This window comes from Lonchura striata, chromosome 4 (assembly GCF_050655825.1).
Source record: "Lonchura striata isolate lonStrDom1 chromosome 4, ASM5065582v1, whole genome shotgun sequence".
Lineage (NCBI taxonomy): Eukaryota > Metazoa > Chordata > Aves > Passeriformes > Estrildidae > Lonchura > Lonchura striata.
In genome coordinates this window covers 36,077,299-36,099,868 of record NC_140706.1, presented here as the reverse complement: position 1 = coordinate 36,099,868, position 22,570 = coordinate 36,077,299, and the positions used below count along the sequence as shown (strand labels likewise).

The 22,570-nt window shown below is 36.6% G+C and overlaps 1 long non-coding RNA gene across 2 annotated transcripts in view; it reads left to right on the top strand.

Moving 5' to 3' along the window:
• The window catches only part of LOC146767586 (uncharacterized), a 64,316-nt gene that overhangs the window by 5,503 nt on the left and 36,243 nt on the right, over positions 1–22,570 (top strand). The window contains exons 1-2 of one of the 2 annotated variants that reach the window (XR_014954780.1): positions 1–21,653; positions 22,413–22,570. The exon at positions 1–21,653 is cut by the window's left edge and continues 5,503 nt beyond it. This is a non-coding gene — a long non-coding RNA (uncharacterized LOC146767586). The other variant, XR_014954779.1, reaches the window with a different exon arrangement.

Here is a 22,570-nt window from a genome sequence, read left to right as displayed (position 1 = left end):
CATATCCAGAATTTGCATCAGTGGGAGGGTGATCCTACATACACACAGAAGGGCAAGATAGTCTTTTTGCACAGAAAGAGGTGAGAAAAAGGTAATATTTTCCTGTCTCTGGTTACATGCTGTGTATAATTTTGAACCTGGTACTCCAAGAGAGATGAGCCTTGTATAATACATATATCCAGTATTTTTCTAACAGGTGTTTAATACAGAATTAGCAAGCAGGAGTCCTTCTAGATACATATGTAGTCACTGCATTTGAGATCCAGTCAGAGTTTGGTTTCCCCTATTGCCTAGCGATATCCTCTTGTGCCATACCAAATAAAGATGATAATAAAGAAGTGGATGAATCTTCTGGGAGCTGGTCAAACCCTGACTTCAACAATGGTGATTCATGTACATGGAGTGCATCCATATCAGCTGCTTGCACTGCTCTGTGTTTTGTCTGATGTTCTCAGTAACATCTATTTCAGTGCTGAATCATCCATAGTATACCTGCAAACACTTAAGCTGCAGGTGTTTTTCAGGTTTTGCCACACAGATTCTGAGGACTCTGCCCAATTCAGTTTCTGATTGTTTACAATCTCCTGCTGTGCCTGCAATATGCTTGAATTGTACTTAAAACACATAAATCTGCCTTCAAAGGCAGCTTGGGAGGCAAAAGTGTGGCTAGGGAATTTTAAATGGAAGGGACAAGCAAGGGCTACAAAGAGCTCACTTTTTAGTAGTAGGTGTTGCAGTTTGTTCCAATTACAGCACACATTAGAGTGTGAAACATTCATGCCAATCTAGTAAAAGGAAAAAGTACACGCAATGCTGAAATTAACACCTTTGTAATTACAGACAAGCTTCTTTACTACTACCCAGCAAGTGCAGCTGAGGCAGGTTTAGAGAAAAGCAAACATAAGGGGTTGAGGGAGAGCAAATGTGACTTTTTCCAATCTGACTTGATAATTCGAACCTTCCTTGACAATCAGATAAAATCATTTGCATTTCTGAGGAGAAGAATTAAGAGTGTACTACATCTATATTTGTCTCACTGAAAGCAAAAAAGAAGGGCTTTTTTTTTACAATTGCCTTTCCTTCCCTCATATACCTTTGAAATCACAGAGCTATACATTTGGCATTCTTCAACATAATTTATAGCTTTTTTTGGAAGTCAAGCCAATAACAGACCATCACAGAGGCAAACATGCCTTTCATTTGCATTGAGTTATCTCAGACTCATGGCAAAATGAATAGCTGGGTATCCCCCAATAATCCCAGTCCCTTACTAGTCACACACATTCTCAGTGACTCATCCAGAAAAATATCACCGAGTGTGTTTTTTAATTTTATTCATGTTTCCACTATAACCCTGTAGAGGCTTCTTAGTGATGGTAAGATTATTTTAGTTAGCTTCACTTGCCAAACAGATCTTTCCCCACTTTATTATATCATCATTATTATTTCTACTACATAGGAAGTATATTGCTGCATATCATATATCAAAACATTACTAATGCCATTAAGACAACGCCAAGACCAGTCACATAACACACATGAAAAGGCAACTCAGCTCTTCAGAGAGCTTTGAACATTAGCTGACCAATTTCAGTGCAACTAGTTTTGCACATGCATGCCAAAGCCAGAGACAGACATCCTGTCCAGGACAGGAGGAACCTTTCTCTTCTGAAATAAAGCCTGAGAAGCAGAGATACCACCTTGTATTGAGAATCTATTGAAAAACCAGCACACTGTCATCCAAAGGGTTTTTTGGTTTTGTCAGTGTTCCCAAAGGAGACATAATTTGACAAGGTTTATGCAGAGAAAACTTGACACAGCTGTAACTTTCTGCTTGCAAAATTTTTTCTTTTTATTTTTTATGAAGGGGAGGAGTGTCATTCATTTGTATCTCAAAGGACAGAAATAAGGTTTTTGTCAACCATGATTCTTTTATTTCTAACCTCTTAAACTTTGCCTCCACAACTTTATGATCCCTTTGACAATGTATCTTCCTGCAACTTAGTGAGACATCCCTTAATAACATGTCCTCTCTCTGTCTAGGTCTTTAAGTCCAGATATTTCTGTCTGCTTGTGTGGCTAACTGAAGGCACTACAGTTCTGATCTTTTCTGTTGATTTTTTTTTGTGAGGTATATGAAAGCAAAATACAAAATGGTTTAATTTTTTATACTTTTTGTCTGGTTCGTGTTCTCATAATCATAATATACTACATAATAAACAAGAAATAGATATATATTTTAATAATGACTATCACTATTAGCAGCACCCCAACTATAATTACAACCCAGGAAAAATCAGTGTTTGGTCTTCCCTTGCTGCAGTTCGTGTTACTTTTCATTTATATATCTTAGCAGAAAATATAGTGTATCTAGTCACCATAGGAACACATTCCCCATCTGTTCTATTATCACATTTTTCCCCTTGACTTCTGTAGATTGCAGTCCTCTCTACTGTGTTGTCAAGATATGTAGGGGCCACTTTCCTCCCCATCTAAAAAGGGTTATAACAGACATGAAAGCAGTCCTGTTTCTTAACTCTTGGAATTCCATGTCTTCTCATGTGCACAAGATTTTCAGCAGTATACCTGCAAACCATGCCTCCTTTACTAGCCTTTCTAACAATATGGCTTTTGAAGAAAGTGGACTGGGAATTGTGTCAAATGTTTTTTAAGGGAAAATGCAGTTTTTGCCTAAGTTTATGTCCCATTATGCACCATGAGCTCCCCTCTGTCTGAGCCATATGGCTCATCTTTAGAGTCAGATGGTGTGGTGCAATGGGGGAGAGTTTGCCAAGAAGCCTGGCCCATATGAAAGCCTGGGAACCAGGGGGCACTGCTCAGATTCCCATGAGGCACAATAGGCCAAAACAGCTTAATGCTGAACTGACTTGAAACACAGCATTTGGGTTCAGTTCAAGAAAATAAAACATTTTTATTTAGTAAGTCAAAACTAAACATAGACATTTCCAAATTGAATTATTTTTCTGCATTGCATTTAGAAAATAATGGTGATATTTCAACTTTTTCTTCCTTTTCTGAGGAAAATTATATTGAAATACTGTTTTTGCCTGTGGGATATTTTTTGTTCCCAGTGTGGAAAAAATAGCTTATACAAAATAAGAAAATAATTCAAAGTCAATCGTATATGTGCATTGTATCCAGTGCTTGCTTTGCTATTTTTTTTTTTTTTTCAGTTTAAAATGCAATGAGCATTAGTGCACATACATAAGGAGAAGTAGATGAAAACAGTTTTATGCATTACTGGAATGTGAAAAAAGCTTATGCTACATCCATAAAAGTCAATTAGAAAATTTGATTTTAAAAATGAAGAAGGTTTTCTAGAAAACACAATATAACCACAGAAGTAAATTCACTCATTTAAAGTTTTGGGTTAGACAGGTTCTAGTTTGCTCTTGTGAAGGAAGCTAAGATCTTTTTAATAGTTCATTAGGTTGACTAATATGGAAATACCAGCCTGAATTTTTATTTCAGGCTGATTGAAAATCAACCTCTGCTATCACAGTGATCATACTGTATATTTTTCTTGTATCAATTAATGATGCTTGATCTTAATACTATTTAGTTTTTGCTTCTACTAATCCTAATTAGTGACAGTAATCCTTTTCTGCTACAAACCACTTAGCAGAAAGTCAAAATTTATTCACAATTAATATTGACAAAATATTATTGTAATTATATACCTTTAGCAAAATAATTTTCTTCCTCTGGCCTTCCCTTTCCTGATAAAATTAAGTTTCCAGCCATTGTTCTCCCCAGTTTTTTTCCCCATCTGCTGCATATTTACTTCTACTTTCATGCCCTCATTGCCATTCAGGCATTTTACTCTGGCTCCTGTGTTCAGAACCACTCTCAGTGTGAAACCTTGAAGAACCTGTTGGTTTGTTCTACACCAGATCTTCATTATATTTATTCCTTCTGCTCTTTCTTGCTGCCTCTTTTCTTTATAACTGCTGAACAACACTTTACCACATGTTAGTCACGACCAGGATCTAGTGAAATGAGGGACTGTCCCTTCCAAGCTTAGATTCCTTAAGTGTTCCTCAGTGACATTCCTGATTTGCTTTGACTCCAAGACTACACATCTATTCTTGAGGCATGGCTTTACTGAGAAAGCTGAATCCACCTTTACACTTTCATCAAGGCTGGCTGACTTTCAGATTTGTTTCTCACACTCCCCCAGACACATGCCAGAGTCTCTCCTATTCATTCTGCATCCAGGTGAGATAAAGAGTTGCTTTCACCAGCAAAGAACACTCAAACTTTTCTCAGTTTAAGTAATTTTAATATTATTAGTCAGATTAACACCTGGCAGGCTTTTTTCCAAACACAGTCCATTCTCCATGGAAAGACAAAACTACATGGAAGACTGAACATTGAACACAGATAGTAAAAAATAACTTAAAATGCTATTGAGGCACATTTACTATTCTTATACAGAGAAGCTATTAATGGGTAAACCCATGTAATTTACAAAGCTAACACTTGCAAGGCCACTCCAAAGACTTGGACAGTTACATTTTCTTTTTAGGAGGATTTAACTATTTTGGCTCACTATTCAAAAGTGCCTGTCACCCAGTTTGGATCCAGAGCATACTTTTGACTTCTACTCAAAAGGACTTCAGTTCACACCCTGTGTAGTCTGGGAGTGAACAGAACTAGATGCTGAAACTAGAAACAGGAAGATGGGCCCTAGGCATCCTCATGACCAGCCTTCAGCAACTGGAAGGAAATTAGACCCAAGATCAGGCTAACATGAGCCAGAGTGACACTTTTGAACAGCATCTCCGTCTTCCTCCACATCCGCTCCTATCAGGACATTGTAGTTACTACTGATTAGATCCTCAGCATCTCATGTGTGCTTTGCTATCTTAGATGCTCTGCACTCTTAATTATAATCTAATAAAGCTCTAAAACCAGGTATAATCACTTTCTCATTTTGAAAGCTTGGGCAGGAACTAACACTTTCTTTTTTGACCCAGTTTTTCCAATACAGAACAGATGTGGCTATTTAATTTACTTGATATGGAGCCCCAGAAGAGTGGATAAAGCTCTTTCAAGACTATGAATATTTAACTTTTTCATACATATTTTTTCATACAAAATTTTGTTCTAACATTGAAAGTTTTTGCATTTTATGTTCCTGCTCAAATCATAACCTATACCTTACTTGGGGTAGAGACTGAGTTGAAAGAACAGAACATAAAGGAATATGGGGAAGAAAAATTATTTTGTTGTTAAATGTATTGGATCATCTTACTTTACCAAAAATCTGCTTGCTGAAAGGTGCTGCAGTGTATGTCACAGAAGAGATGGCCATGACACAGAGAGTATCATCATAAAATTTCAGAAAGCCCCAACCCAAACAGAGTAACACCTTACAACATCAGAAGGCTTCAGGCACCTGCCCATACAGAGTAACACCATCCCACCCCAGAAAGCTGCAAACATCTGCCCTTCTTGTTCTTCAGCCCAGCCTTTTATACCCTCATGTCCCTGCACTGCCCCTGTGTGCCCTCTGCTCCCTTTGGTGGTTGCTCAGTGCCCCTGGGCACTCCCTGGCTCATTGCTGCCAGTGCTGCTCCCCTGCTGCTCACAGCTGCACCCACTGGGGGTGAGGCTCGGACACAGCCACACTCCCAGTCACCACAAACTGTGTGCCTACAGAAAGGTATACCCTAAAATCTGCTTATTTTTAACCCATTTTGAAATCAATTGAGGGCTGAAATCAGCAGAGTCATCATTCTCAGGCCCTTATTAGTGAAAAGCAGATTCCCTACTGCTTATGTATATTGCAATTATCCTTGTTTCTATAATTATACTATGCAATCATCAACTGTCCAGGACAAGATCCATATTAGGTTAATAGCAGAACTTAAAGGGGTCAGGGTGTCCTTTTTGGCATGTTTCACACACCCTGTGTTTTTGTGGAAAAATAAATTCACTAAAAAAATGTTATACATTGATCACAATTAAACAGCCACCCCAAATTTTCCCATAATTATAGTTATAGTCTAGAGATTATTTTTAATCCTATTTTTTCTTTGTGTGCTTGCTTGCTACTGAGAGAAATGTTATTGCTTTCAGCCATAATTTGGAATAAGCTATTAAACTTCTGCAACTTTGGTTCAGAACTCTCCCAAATAATGCAAATATAAGCAGCTTATCCAACTCTTAAACTTCTGTTTACAACATTTTAAGTAGTTGGTGCTAACAGTGGAGATAAACTATGCTTTAAGCCATGTGAAGAATCTAGTTTTTTTCCTGCCCCAAATCTTCACTATCTGAAGGTACACATCAGGTATCTGAGATAGAAAATTGAGGATCAAAATTTCTTTGACTTTGCACATTGCTTTTATAGAACAGACCAATTAGAAATATGAGGGGTTGGAAAGTGGGAGTAGATTGTCATGACTTTTAGGGAATTGCAGTGTTTTCTAATTTCTGACTCTTTACAATAGGTGTGTCAAAAGTTGGTAAGTGAGGCTTTTCCTGGAGTTTGCAAAGTGCTTAGGTTTTTCTGCTCCTTCTCTGTGAAACACAAGGTAGACCATAAAAAACACTGTCATGCTCATGGTATTCAAATGTCTTCCCAAAGCCTTGGGAAGATAAGCCATGATATTTCTCCTCATTCAGGTAGAGCACTTATATGCTGCCCAACCTGCCTATATGGATCTTATAAAGATCTGGCTATTGCTAGTTTTAAAAAAGATAGATGGTGAGTATGCTGACACATGGGCTGCTCCTGACATGCCAGATGTCTTGTTTTTTGTCATATAATTCACTTCCATAGCCTTTGCTTGAACTCAGTGCTACCAGGTGTGTTACAAGAGGTTGTTAGGACATAATACCAATATTTTGGTGATAGGCTATGTGCACGCCACTGCTGCATGCCACAGAAGGCTCATGTGCATAAAAATTTTTTTCAAAATTCATAAAACTTTGTTTACTTCTGGGGGTTAATGATGATGATAGAATTTTAAAATTTATTTCTTTGGACCAAAATATAATGAGAATATGTACACATTCAAAGGCACCAATGGAGAACTGAAATTAGCTCTTTTTACCTATTTTAAGTTCCCTTTCTACTCCAAAGGACTCTAACATAACAGGAAGAATTCCAATGATATGTGAGCTATAAAAAAGAACTACTTCAGTCACCCTTGGGAAACAATTTATTCTTAAAGACAACAATTCCTTAGAGGAACAAGAAACTGAAATTTTCAAATGAGTTTTCCTGAACTTAACAGGGTCAGTACATTGAATGTTCTTCCTTTTACAAAAGTGCTAAATGTCAAGGAAGGCCCAAATAACTGGAAATGAACTCTGGACACTGTCTGGCATCTTATCTAAAAATTGGCATAATTGTTAGAATGACTATGATATTTCAGGATCTTGTGGGAAAAACTGTACCACTGGAAACACCAGCATAGTTTGTGTGCCTTTTTTTGCAATTTCTAAAATAACTATCTCAACATTTAGGCTTGATTTTGATACTTACCAGAGAACAGGTTAACATTATCATAAGCTTTTCAGGACACACAAAAATTTTAGGCAATTCAGGTGAAATATAGGTGAAAAAAGTTGTTTGATGTTTTAAAATGGAACTCATTTACTTGCTCCACAATGGTTTTCTTAAATGTGTATCTTAGAAAAGAAAAATCAAAATAAAGCCTGTATTTTTTAAGGCTGCTTAATACAAAACTATTAAGTTTCACACCAGTGTGATCTCTTGTCATGAAATAGTTATAGTATTTATAATTAACTTTAAAATTAGTCTTGAATGTCTTTGCTTTATTAAATTTCTCTTAATGGAATATTTTAATTAGTACTCAAGTATTAGTTCCATAAATTAATCAAGAGCCTGACTATCTCCATGAAAAATAAATATAGTACAATCCAATGTCTAACATTAAAAAATCTGACAAAATGCTATGGAGCCAGTCATTATGTTATAATGCCCCATATTCCAGCAACTATCAAAATACACATTTGATGAGTTATTTAAGTTCACTGTCTGGTCAGTAACAGAATTATGATGAAATTCATTATTAATAATACATTGTAAATATTATGACTACTAAAAAAAGATAGACATATTATTACACTGTGAGACTTGTAGGAGAAGATGTGCACTCTTCCTGAAGACATTTTCTCACCTGACACCAGAAGTTACTCAATCTAATCTCAGGCACAGCATGTTCAATCTGTTGCCACAAATAAGTGAAGATTTCTTCTAGGGAACAAGCAAGAAAAATCCTAAACTAAATCACTGCCAAAATTAATGAATACAACATAATATAACTTTTGTGCTTGTAAAAATAATAAGTTGCATGCTAATCTGGTGGACTAACCTAGTGCAGGAGCTCACAATTTGTCTAGAACCCCCTGGTTTACAGGAAGATTTTGAGAATAAAGAAATGGTGTTGAAATTATGCACTGGATATATCTTAGAGTTGTAAGGAGATAAAAATAGGGTATGCCAAGATCCCCAAAACTGTCTAAGGAAGGAACTGAGTATCTATATGATATGAATATTTCATCTCTGGACTCCTAAAAGTGAAGATACTCACTTATATTGTTCGATACTTAAAATCTGCAGATAATTTTAACCTACATGGGCTCAAAAATGGTTAAATCAGAAATAAAGACATGGCTACAATTTTTACAAAAGCAATCCTTCTTTCAAGCAGTTAGGCATACTGTGACTGTTTCAATATGTAGGAGTCATGACATAAGCCAGGAAGTTTAAAACATTCCCAGTGCTTTGTTTTACATGTTATAATTCAGGACATTATAGCAGACAAAGGGGAAGTCTTTACAGTACTGTGGTGGTTGCTGATGCTAGAGGGATACATTTTGAGTGTTTTTTTCCCCCAAGAAATGTTTGAAAAAGTGTCTGAGTAATTGCACCCTTACTTCAGTAAATGCTTTGCTTCTGATTACTAGAGTTTAAAACACAATTCAGTGTTTCAATGAGGATTCTCTTTGGCTGCTATGCATCATCTGGAAAGATGTGAATTTTTGGAATGGCTCAGCAACACAGCCAGACCTTAGTCAGCAAGGTCTTTTCCTTGGGATCATATGTGAAGGCTAGAAAGCTACGTTCACACCCAGAGAACAGCATAGTTCAACACATGAAGAAAATAAACAGGCCCTCTGGCTTCAGCCCAGTCCCATGACCCCTGTGTACAGAGCTTAACCTTCCAAAAGGCATTCAACTTCATTGGGTCACTGGAGGAGGGGTGAAGATGTCCTGCTTACTGGAAAATGACACTGTGACCAGGGAAATCTTTTGTGAGACAATATCCTGATGCAAGCATTTACCTTTGTGCCATTTACCTATGTTGTTTCATGCCAAAGTTCAAGAAATAACACTCTCTTTGGGGAAACAATTATCCATCAAGTGCTACTTGTTCAGTCGCTTTTGATAGAGTTGTAGTCCCATACTTCAGAGGTTAAAAGAGAGATGAAGTGCCTCAAGCAGGCACTTTTTTGATTAAAAAGAACCCAAAAAACAAACAAGCATTAGAAATCAAAAGCCCATTTAAATTAGGAACTGTAAACACTTTAAACTTCAATGCAAAATATATATTTTGTGTAACATGGGGTAGTAACAGATACCTGTGATGCAGTAGAAAGATCTGCTTAATATTGAATGTCATTTTTACCACTGGAGATTTGGTTTGAAATTCCCACTAGAGGATACCTTTATAGATCTCATTTTAGTGTATTGTAGTCATGCCATTATAAAACCATCAAATGCAATTTGGCACAGCATGATACTTAAATGGTGGCCTGAAATTAACAGACTGAATTACTCTCTACAGGCAGCCAAGGTTATTTATAAATTGGAATTTGGATAACTGAGTGAAGGGCCTGATTGAACTCTGTGCTTTTATACTCCCAATCTCTGTTTTCTGTGCTTTGAAATACTTTTTCAATCATTCTTTAGTTGAACTTCCAGAATATTTAATCACTTAAAATGGGAGAAAAACTGAATGCAGGATACTGTATTAGGTACCTACAAGAGACAGTGTTTTTACATTTGTAAACTATCTTGTAAAAAGTTTTAATTAAAAGAGCTACATCTTGGCATCTGTGAGGTCTAGTGCAATTAGTTGCTTTAAACTCCATTTTCTCATTTTGCTGCCAATTAAGCAAAACTTGTGTGCAAGAGTAATGGTTGCCCCAGTGACAAAATCAGAACATGCTAAATAATGTGATTAAACTTGTTAAAAGCCAAAATAAACACTTATAATTATCTCAAGAAAACCTGCATAGCCAAGTGAGAGCTCTATAAAGTGAAACTCTGCATCCATAATTTCAGACTTTCTACACAATAGATCATAGTTAAAGATCTGTTAACAGACCTCTGACTGCTGAACTGGGCAGCTTGTGGTTTTCTTCTAAACCTATTGGCAGTATGTGGATTTATGCAAGAGGTGCAAATTGGAAGTTGTCTGCTATTGGAGCCATTGGCAGAACAGAAATCATACTGTAGGGTTAGCAGCATGAAGTACATTGCTTTGAAATTACACAGCAGGGTTTCAGCTTGTTGCTCGGCTTGCCTTTAAGACCAAGGTCTTATACTGTCTGGCCATGATTAAAATCAAAGTGTGGACCTCTTTGCTGGGTGCCAGTAAATGAAGGTGAAAAACAGAAACAATCTGGATTCTTAATTATTTTAAAAAGCAACATAGGCAAAAAGCTAAGATGAAAGCATTTGTTACTAATCTATCCTAATTATTGCACATAAAATGATTTCCTAAAGAGGTCTATATCTTGAGATAGTCACTTTCTATGAGTATGCAAGATCTTTTTTACAATATAGCATCTTTTCCTTAAACTCATGCATGTATACAGAAAACAAAAACTGACAAAAAAAATCTAAATGATAGGCTTATTTATATTCAGTTTTATTTTTATTCAGGCACATCAAGCCTTGAAATACACCAATACATTCTGAATTTAGTAAAAATTGCATCACCACTAGCTTTTTCCACTAGCAAAAAAAGCACACATTTGGAAATGCTCCATTCTACTGCCATACTATAAAGATAAAATGTAGGCATCTACATACTGGCAAGCGGGATCAGGAAAAAAAAAGTCACAATAGAAGATAAAAGAGACAGTAGAAGCATAAGAGTCCTCAGTATAAATCCCAGACTCTCAACTCTGAAAATCTCACTCTTGTTTCAGTCACTGTGGTCACATTTAAGTAAAATCATAGCAAAGCAATGGCATTTGACAGAAAATCAATGCTAAATGGGACCACTGTGAGAGCTATCTATACTACTGTGAGTTTTACAGAGGTGAACGAAGGAGTTTATTCTTTACTTGTCAGTGTATTCCAAAGTACTTACTGTCAGGATGTTTTTCCTAATCAGCTCTTGGAGGTCTTACTGATAAACAGACCTCTTGACTGAAATGAAGATACTGCATATCTGGAGATAGCCAAGGACAAGCATTAAAACTGATGTGAAAATTACTTACCCACCTTAACTTTGGACTTTTAAAATGTGTAATCTTTTGATTTAGGCTACAGTACTTGGAAGTCACCTTTTTGGCCTCATATGAAAAATACTTTATTTTTCCTAGTCTAGGCTTCTTTTTCATGGTGCCTTTTCTTTCAGAAAAAAAAAAATAAATGCATGCTTTCCATGTTTCCAGCACAAGAAATATATTGGATATAAGGGAATAAAGGATTCAAGAAGTGACTTTGAAATGTATTGTATTTCACCTGTTTTTAAAATATAGTTTTAATGCATTTTAAGTACTTTTTTTTTTCTTAATAAATAAAAACCCATTTCATATCATTTCATATCATATCAATCATATCTATTGAGTCCTAGACAACTACCTACCAACAAAATTTTCCATGCTTTCAAATGTACAGCAAATAGAGGGCGATGTTTCTTTCGTGCTCTAGATTAGAGCAGTTCCTGATGTTAGAGTCCAAACTCACAACAACATGTATGTGACCCACTGAAGCCAGTTTTACTAACTGGGCTCATGGATAGTCGAGCTGGGGCAAGACTCCATCAGGCAATGTTGGTGAGAACTTGGAAGGTGAGCTCCTTGCTCACTCCCTTGCTGGGAGGTAATTTGTACTTCTTGCTCACTACCATACTCAGATACAAACATATATTTAAGACCACCCTGGGTGAGAAATTAAGAGCAGTATTACTGCCTCAAGTTTCTACTTCTTTAGGAAAACCCTTGCCATTTTTTCTATTTTTCCCTTTTCCCTTAAAAAAAATAAATCTTATTACTGTTAAGAAACCACATTGTTTGGATTTTCCAGAGTATCCAAATATGTTGAGCACATTCTGTGGCAGATTTAACCACATAAAAATTGGTGCCCTGCCTTAATTTCTAACATATATAATGTAGTGCTCCACTGGAGAGTTTTAAAGTGACTTAAAGAAATACAATTCCCATCTTTGAAAGCTGTAAAATCTCAAAATAATTTAATAAACTGAAGTTAAAAAATAGGTAGAAAAAATCCCTACTAATGCTAGTGAAGCTTGTTTTCTGCAAGAAAACTCACAAGAGAGACATGCAGTTCTGGCCTATAATATTTCAGCTCTGGTGCTCACAGTAGAAACTGTATTGGAAGCACCACCCTGACCACCACTGCTGCCAGTAGTGCCAAGAACTGATGCAACTTTGGTGCAAGAAATTCACTGTCAGACAGGATTTTAACGACTGCATGGTATCCAGAGCCTCTTTGCACAGCTGCTGCCAGGAGAATAACCGTATGAGGGATGAAAAGACAAACCCAAGCGGAAGCTCTGTCAGGAAGGAGGTGCTCGCTTCACATCACAGTCCATCAGAAAGGAAGATGAAAGAAAACAGCTGTGAAGAACAGATCTATTTCATGCAAATTCTGTCAGGAAAATACTGAGCACCACTTTTTGAATTATTTCTCCATTCCCCTCTTCAAGTCCCTTGGGGCAATCTGTCCTAAGGAAAAGAGAGGTCTGCTAGTTAAGACTTAGGTGTTTCTCCTGCTGAGCATTCTCTGCAAAATAGTTTTCCTAAGCATTAATTCTCATTCTTCTCCCTGTGAGACAGACACCTGTCTCTCTTTCTCTCTCTTCCACACTCTGCAGATTGCATCTGGTGGATTCACTGCTAGATGAATCCCACAGTATCCATTAGAGGCTGTTCCTGAAAGGGAACCTGTTGTGGGATCATTGTTGCAGGCTGCTTGACTCCTTGCAATATTGACTGAACCTGATGGGCAGATAGAAAATGCCATTTTTATACAGTATATAAATCTCAAAAAAGCCTATTTTTTGGACTTGTGATCTGATAGCTGGACACTCAGAACTTTGCAATACAGTGCTGAGAACAAAAACTGGCATTCCTTCTTCACAAGTTTGGTTTTGGTACATATGACCTAACTTCAGAAGTAATTAATTCTCAATGAAATTAATGTATCTTAAACAAAACAGCTAATTACTGCTGCAAAAACCTGGAAATTCATCTCAGCTCCAAGTTAAATAATTAAAAAATTAAACACATAAAAAAAGCCAAGGAAAAAATAGTGAATTTATCTATAAGAGTGCTATTATATTATGTTATGATTGATATGGTCACTGAGCCCTGGGATCCTCTGCATCCCAGTCCTGTCTTCTATCCTTGGACAATTCACTGAATATTTCCTCTTCAATACTTATAGGACAGGATCAAATACTCATCCTGGTGTGATATGAAGATCATTAATACTTTTTTTTTGTTTAATATTTTAAGTAATGAAGGGGAAAAGAAATAAAAATTAAATAGAAGTTATTCCTAAACCCACATGGAGTATCCAATATTGAGTGAATAAAAATAAATGTTGCCAGCAGATTTTTAAGCTCTTTAGGACAATTTCAAAATTAATGATAAAATGGAATAAAGTAGCTTAACATACATTATCTTAGCTCAAGTACTTAGTAAAATCTCATAATTTAAAAACATAATTCATCCTTTTATGTAAATGGGGCCAGAGAGATTAGAAAACAGGATAATGTTAAATGGGAAATCTAGCTATCCAAGCCAATGGAAGGATCAGTGTAAGAACTGTTTTTAATTAACATCTTAGTGGTTTGGAAAATGGAATAAAGATCATATTAACTAGATTTGATGTTGATGTTGCACTGAAAGATCTTGCCAAAAGTAAAGCCAGAGAAAATACAATGGACCAGAGAGGTTAAACAAATATGGCAAGGGAAGCTAACTCTCAACCTGGGGGGAGAAAAAAGCAAGTTAGCATTAGATAAAGAAGATAAAACATACATGGGAGAGAAAGCAATGTAAGTGAGCAATTCTGCTGGTTCATGCCAAAATCAAGTTAGATTTGTGGTTTTAGCAAGATCAGGCATCAATGGAGTAGTTTTACTCAGGCTGCCTTCTGCCATGGCAGGTGCAAAGGAAAGCGTCTGTCTCTGACTACGGATTTGTGGCAGTAAGAATTGATAGAGTGCCTGCAATGAACTTCAAGAAATGAAAGTTGAAATCCTACATTGTGCTGCTAACCCCAAGAACTGTTGACTTGTGATTCAGGCTCTCTCTTCTTTATTGCAAGTTTTAAAAAGCACCACATTTTAAAAGTATGAAGCACTGTGATTCTTCTTCATGTGGAAACATTAAGCATTGCATTTTAAGGTTTTCAGTGTGGGAGAAAGCTAGTAAATAAACCCAAATCCACTGTCTCTGTTATTGTTGGTTTTGTTCCCAGAGATAGAAAAAAAAAGCTGAGATTTGCTCATTCCATGTAATTGGAAGAGTTGGTGCCTTAAAATAAACAAGGACTATGAAGTAAAAATCATAGGATCTTGCAAGTGTACTGTATCTTGCAAACGATAGCATTCACTTGTAGATGCTATGACTGAAGGCTGGTGACTCACCTATGAGAATTTCCAAGAAAGTAACTAAATTAAGATTAAAGGAAATCTTATTCCAAAGGTCTCCTGGTAAAGTGGCTGTTACTGAGCTGTGCAGTGATATGGCAGATGCTGACAGAGGTCAGAAACATCTATGTCTGGCTTCTCACTTTGAGGATCCCCTAAAGAAGTTCAGCTCTGCCTGAATCTTAGAGAAGACTTTCTATTTGGTTGCAAAACCATTCTTTATGCAGCACACTACAGCTCAGAAGAGCTCAGGAAACGTGTTTAATCCACTTAATATCTGGACATTGCTAAATATTATTGCCACCATTTCTTTTGCTTGGAAAACTGAAGTGGAATGGTATTGATGTCACAAGTGGTAGTAAGGGGATTAGAATGCAAAATAGAGCTAACACTGAAGTTCTATGTCCAAGTTAATGTTTATAATTAAAGCTGAGTTTTGGCACAGCGCTGTTGAAAATTTAAGACTCTGCTTTGTTTTTGTGCAGCCTACACTCTCTACTCATGCAAATGGACACATCCTGTTTGCTTTCAAATGACCTATATTTCTGATCTGTTCTTCCCTCAGCAGCCACTGCCACCAATCAGAGCTGAAAAGATCCATGCAAGTAGCTGATTCTACCCACCTCTTCCAAAGAGTTTGCAAATCCTTGTACAAGCAATAAATTAGAAGCTAGTCTTTAATGTAAAATACCTCTTATTCCAACATGAGGGAGAGCTGTTAAAATATACTACATAACCCCTACCTATAATTAAATTATCTGAAAACAAAACAGATTTAGAAAAAAATATAGTTTATATAAATTAAAATCCAGAAAAAGAATAAGACACATTTGTTGGTGACTAAAGGACAAAGGCTTAAAAAATTAAATTTAAAGGATATGAGTGTATGGAAAGGATGGAGGTGAATGTTAAATTTATATTCAGCTCATGATAGGATTTGTTGCATGCAATGTTCTGATTCTTTATATAATTAAAGCATAAATAAGTAGTTTTTTAGCTCAGCCTTTATTTTTAAAGTATGTAAAATCACCTAGAAAAAATTATTATACCAAAACAATTATAGAAAAAGTCTAATCACATTTTATTTTATTTTATTTTTGATAAAATGTGTCAACATTAAATGATCTAGTAAAAGACAAAAGGACCCATATCTTCATGTTTTAAAGATTTTTGAAGCAGAATTCAGAATCCGCATTGAGGTACTAACCTACACCTTGGAGAGTAAAAGAAAATGACATAAATACACCGGTTGAATTTATGTGCACCCTCTCAAAGCACATCAAGCAGGAAAGGCTGAGGACAGACACACAATTTACATCCTTGAGCAACTTTATGCCAGAAGCAGAGTGGCTGTACTCCAGGTGCCTAAACCTCAAGGCTGAGGGAGTTCTGAGAATTGCATCTCAAGTGTCTTTAGTCCTTTTCCAATAATGCAGCAAAATTCTTATGCTTCTTTAATGCCCAACATTAGAGAGATGTTCCAGACAAGCCAACACAGTTTTTAAATTCCACTAATTCATGTTTCAATGAAACAAAAATTGACCCTTCTGATATGGAATGTATGTAGTTTCAAAAACTTCATCTGCAAATATTTTCTTTTAATCTCTTTAAAGTAAAATCAGAGTCTTAAATGTAAAACTCTATTTAGACACCATATTAGACAGGACAAAAATTGTTAAGCAACTGGCTGAAAGAAAAATTGCTAAAAATAAGAAAAACTTCTTCCAGCGAATTCAAAGCAAAAAGCCTTTCAAGAAGAAGCTGGGAATGTTGGATGATCGTGACATAAAAGGAACTGTCTAGGAAAATCCCAATCACTGCGAGAATAAAAATGAATTCCTTGCACTAGTATTCATTACAGAAAATACTGTACCCACAAATTGTTCTTTACTGAAGAGGAGTATGAAGAACTATCTCTATCTGAAACATGAGTTGCAGAAGTCTGTTCTGTAGCGAAAGATTGAGGAAGAGAAATTTTTCAGTACCATTTAGGTACTGAATGGTATTTCCAAGAGTGTCAAAGATAAAAAAATCCTACACTGGTAATTGTGAAGCTTTAATTATTGCTTAAATTTGCTTCGATAGTGTTGTGGTTTAGGAATGGCACTCCTCATTTAGTGCTGTCCCTTCTCCCTGAAACGGACCCAAAACCAGATGCTGCTCAGTATCCCCATCCTCACCCCTTTCCTGCTCTGAGACTTGAAGGCACAAAAAGGCAAAAAATATGGGTTGAGATAAGAATAATTTACTGGGAACAGCAGTAAGATAAGAAAATGAACAGTAACAGCAACAATATCCACAACAAAAGGCATAAGACAAGGAAACTATGTATAAGGAAAGCCCAGGTCAGATACTGGCTGGCTCTTCCTCTCCACACCATGTTTTGTCCTGACTGGAAAAAGGAAGACCTTTATGAGAAATGATAGCACCTTTCCCCCAGCCCCTGGGATGGCATAAAATGGCATCAAACAGCAGCCATGTCTTGGTCACACCCACTTGGCACAGCCACTGCAGCCCAGAACCCCTGGGAGCAAGTAATCTGCTCAGCCTCCCTGGGCTGGGAGCAGAGGTTTGTGCCACTGCACCTGGCTACTGGAAAAAAGTCATCTCTGTCCTGGGCAGAACTAGAGCAGGTACCAAGAGAATGTGACACGAGCCTTTGCTATCCCATCAGATACTAAACAAAAATTTATTTCTAGATGTCTTTATGTAAGCCTAGATAAACTGATAGAGAACATATTGGAATATGATACTCAGTTATGATGCTTTGGGGAAGAGTTAGTAAGTTTTGCAGATGTAGAAATAATTTGCAAGAGCAATAAGATTCTTTGAAAGAATGATGAATCACCATGTGAATAAGGGTCTATCCAGCTTGTACAGTGTAGCTGGACTTTCACTTGAACTGTGCCCTTACAGAGTAAAAGGGAAGGACTTGTCATATAGTGACAACGGAGTGACAACTGCTTAAATTATAAGAAACAAAGGGTAGGAATAAGTGGTCATTTTTTTCCTGTGAGGAATGTTAGGAATATTCTGTCTCAGGGCTCTTTATTGATCCCTTCACTGCTAAAATGGTCAGGATGACGGCCAAGAACAAGTGAGACAGTTTGCAGGTGACATGGAAGTATTTTAGGATAGTTGATGTAGTAGGGACTGGAAGACACAGGACTACCTTGTATTTGCCAGAGTTTAAATAAATATACACACAAATTATTTCATATGCAAATGATTTAATTTCTGTGAAATGGTTCAGTTCTTTAAAGTGCAACAATTTGGTCATAGGTGTGAATCCTCTATTTTCAAGAGCTCTGATACAACAGAATTACTGCAGGATAATCATTAGTTCAGTAGTGCCCCATAAATGTTAGCATGCAGCAGTATAGACCAGGTATCTGGAACAGTTTAAACAGGAGTTACAGGATATTTTTGTTTTTCTTTAAAAAGAACACGTGTTTTGTTCTCTCATAGAATGTATTCAATGCAGAGGTTACAATAGGATTAATAGGAGGGGAAAATTATATTATGAATCTAACAAAAGTGTTTAAACAGATAATTTCTTAAAATCATTAAGAAGTAAGGAACAAAGTGATCTGAAAGGCATCTTGTTTTCTTTAAAATCTTGCTATGTGAACACAGGAAAAATTGAGTTTAATACCTTGGGAATTAACATAGAGCTTGTGAGTTTTCTGACATATTTCCTTCATACATGGAATCTCTCTTTTCAAGGAAGATTTGATTAAAAACATGTTTTCTAACATAAATGCAATTCCCTGGTAACTCTTAAAAATGAAATGAAAATTTATATGCATCTCTTTACTTCTCCAGAAAAACATAGAAGATTAGTGGGCTAATGCTTAGTGTTCTTAAGGAGACAGGTAACTAAATAATGACAATGGAAAATTGTGCTAATTTATGAACATGTTAAGAGAAAAAATATTCACAAACTATTATTGAGACCAAATGTATACAATGATATATTAGGTCTTGGAGATGAGAGGACAATAAAAATTCTGAACATGGATACAGAAAAGAATTTAATCTGAAAAGAAAGATTCAACAAAAAATGTCAAGCTGCCAGAGGTTTTCCACTGCCTGGCAATAAGTGCTACAGTGAGATCTCCATTTCCAGTCCCTTTCTCACAGCTTCTCACTGAGTGCAATGCCACAAGTGGAAGTGAGAAACTACAACAACCAATCCTACAAATTTTCACTTTTAGCACCTGCAGTCCTACAAAATGTGACAGAAGAAGAATGTCCCATTAATGGTTGAAGCTGAGCTCTTAAAATTGTTTTTACAATTTGCATTCAAGCACAAGATTATGGTACATTCAAAGGCAATTTGCATAATATTGACTATTCATTATTCAGTACTATGACTGGTTTTTATGCAGTTTAACACAGGGATAGGTAATATTTTACTGTCTCTACGTCAGTTTGAGCTGGGTGTAATTTCTTCCTTATATTTCTTTCTTATATTTCTTTCTTGAGGGGAAATAATCCTTCCCTTCAAGAAAGTTTCTTAGTGATGTTCATGAATGTTAGGTGAGCCCATGAGCATTGTGCAAATCTAGAGATTCCTGCTATCCTGGGTGTCATGCCTGGGCAACAGACATGGTGTGCAAGTTGAGCCTACCTGTCCATACAGACCTGTCTGGGGTACTGTTAAATCTTAAAAACTTTTTCAGCTTATATCAGTTGAACACTGCTTTCGCAAAATAGTTCTGCAGCCAAAAATGTAGAAAAAAAATTATGTGTAGAGTGTAATGTGTTCATTTTGTAGCTGGATTTATGCAAACCCATGCAAAACCTATGTTATGTCTACTGACACTGTGGAAAAAAAGACAAAAATACACTCCAGCTGTCTGATAAATTCAGGGCCGAAGTCTCTCCTTCTATTCTGGCACAAATGTCATCCAGTGAGGTTAATGGGACTGGGGTGCTTACACTATAGGGTGCCTAATTGTTTCTTGGCCGGCTAGCACTTGCTATCAATACGCATACAGAGAGTATTAAAATAGAAGTGTCATATCAGTATGATCAGCTAAGTGATAAACAATACCCTGGCGTTAGCTCTGAATGGAGACAGAGATCTTAGTGTGCAATCAGGGAAAGGAGTTGTTAGAAAAATAATGATTGCACGTTGCCCCTTGATGAACACTGAGCATCGAGAACGAGCCTAGTATGATTTTATGGGCTGTAAGCCAACAATCAGGTAGCAAAACTGAAAGTCCTAGTCCTTGAAAATTTTAAGTGGCTTTAGACCTTCAGATGAGGATGAATTATTTTTTAGGCTGTTTTCATGCATCTTTTTTGATAGCTTTTCCTTTTCTGGTTCTGAAATTAACAATTCAGCTATTAGTGTCAACATGCATCTTAAAAAATTAACACGTACTTTATCAGAAAGGGTGCAGCACATTAGAATCAACTGAATGACTTTTATAGGGTGACTTCTGTAATAGCTCTGAGGTCATTGCATGAAAGCATGAGATAATTCTGCTGCTTCAGTAAACTGCAAAGTTTCTGGTCTAAATGTAGTGCAATTCATCAAAAAACCCAGCAAAATATTCTAAAGTGATGGATAATATAAATAATACATGGGTCAGCTTAGGTCTTTGCTAGGCCTGGGATTTCTTCAATTCATAATTAAGCATGTAAGGACTTTTAGAATTTTATATGAGCTTTTATTTTACCTTTACAATAAAAACCATCAATGTGTATTGCTCAGTTTTGCTTATGATAAAAAAGAAAAAATTCAGGAAATGCACCTGAGGTATCCATGTATGAAAATAAACATCTGCCATATTTATTAAAGTCATTTAATCACCAGAAATACTCTTAGGGACCAGGTATTTTATGGGCTCCTTAACTTATAGCAAGATGGCCTTCTTAGAGGTAGATTAGTTCTTTTTTTCTTTCTTTCTTCTTGTAGCTTTTCAACAATGTTTCCAGGGCTTTCCTTGAAAGGCAGAAGCAGAATACCTATGTCAAGCTATTGCAATAGTCTTATTACAGATTAGACAAATCTACTTGTCCCTGTGGAAATACTAGCATTTGGCCAGACTCGTTTGGAATTATTAGATCAACCTGAAGTATAATTCCGTTTTTTTACACTTAGTTCCAGGCTATGACCTCATTAGGGTATATCATATGAAATCAGAGAGATATGAATGTTGAGCAAGAGCTCTGGCATGCAAATCTATGAAAATCATCTGTTTGTCTGATACTCTCCTGCAAATTGCTTAAACTCTCTCACAGATGTCATTCTTTACGTCAGGATATACACGTCAGTTTATATTTTGGCTTTATTTAAAAGTCCAGATCTGAGGTCTCTCTTTACAATCTGATTGTGAGAATGGAAATAGTTTTTCAGCTCAGTGGTCTCAGTTTCTTCCACTTCCTCACTCACCATTGAATGTGAGATGTTGAGCTGGCATTGAGTCTCTAAATCACAACTGCTCAGCAGCTGCTTCCTTCCTATAGATCCAGGCTGCTGCTCCAGGAGGCTGAGTGCCTGAATCCCTTCTCCTTCCTCCAGCAGAGCTTCAGGACATGCTGCCACTGAGATGGTTGGATGAAATGGGGAGAAGACTGTGGATAGACTCATTGGATCCCATGGATGAGGATTCCTATGGACAGGAATTTTAGATGGTTTTGCTCTTCTGGCAGCCAAGGATTGCCAGGACAAGCAAGCAGCCACACTGGCTATAAACACTGCTGAATGCTGCCAGCTTGGTATGTATCACTCTGATTTAGTGCCAGAGGAGCCATTTCTAAAACGGAGGAGCTTTGTTTAATGTTTTACAAGTGTCAGGAGTGTTCCTATTTTTCAAATTTTTTAAGGTTCTCATGTCCAAACCCTTCTATACTGGAAGAGAGCAAATGACTTTGTCAGGATTATTCCAGTGGGTCAACAAGATAGGACCTTAAAACTATAAGAAATGAACCATTTCCTCCAAAACTCTGTAAGAACTTCTGAGAAAGAGATATTCACTCTCTCATACACCACTAACAGCCAACCACTGCAGGGGGCTGTGCTGTCTTCAAAACATGACATGGAAGGACACAGTTAAAAATCATGCAGCAAAGGAAAGCCTGCATTGTAAATGCAGTCTAATCTGTAAAGGAAACTACTGGTCCAGTCCTACAGGGGTCAACAAACAAAATTCCACCAAAGTTACAATGGAAAAACCATCTTTTCCCAAATGGACATGCTTCTTTAGATCAGCAAAAATGTGTCTCTGAACCAGTAGATTATATATTCACCATGCTCATGCTACAACCTACTGGGCAGAATACACCTAACAGAAATTTAGGTAAGGGGAATAAAATATTTTAGCACATTTCTTTTTAATTGTTTTTTCTTTTTCTTTCATGATACAAAGCTGTGATTTATTGTGGAAAAAAAATTCAAAAAAAAAGTGGAAAAAGGAATCTTTCAGAAGAGGAGGTATTAGTTAAGCTTAACATGGGTGTCTGATGTTTGTCTTACAGAATACAAAAGGACAGAGAACTCCAGTCAAGATTTAAGTTGACTTTTTGAAGTATTACGGAAGTCTAATGACTACTCTGCATAAATTACTTCCAGATGCTGACCTGCTTGAAAATGGTGGTATAGGATTATTCCATGTTTTAATCAGCACCTGTAACAG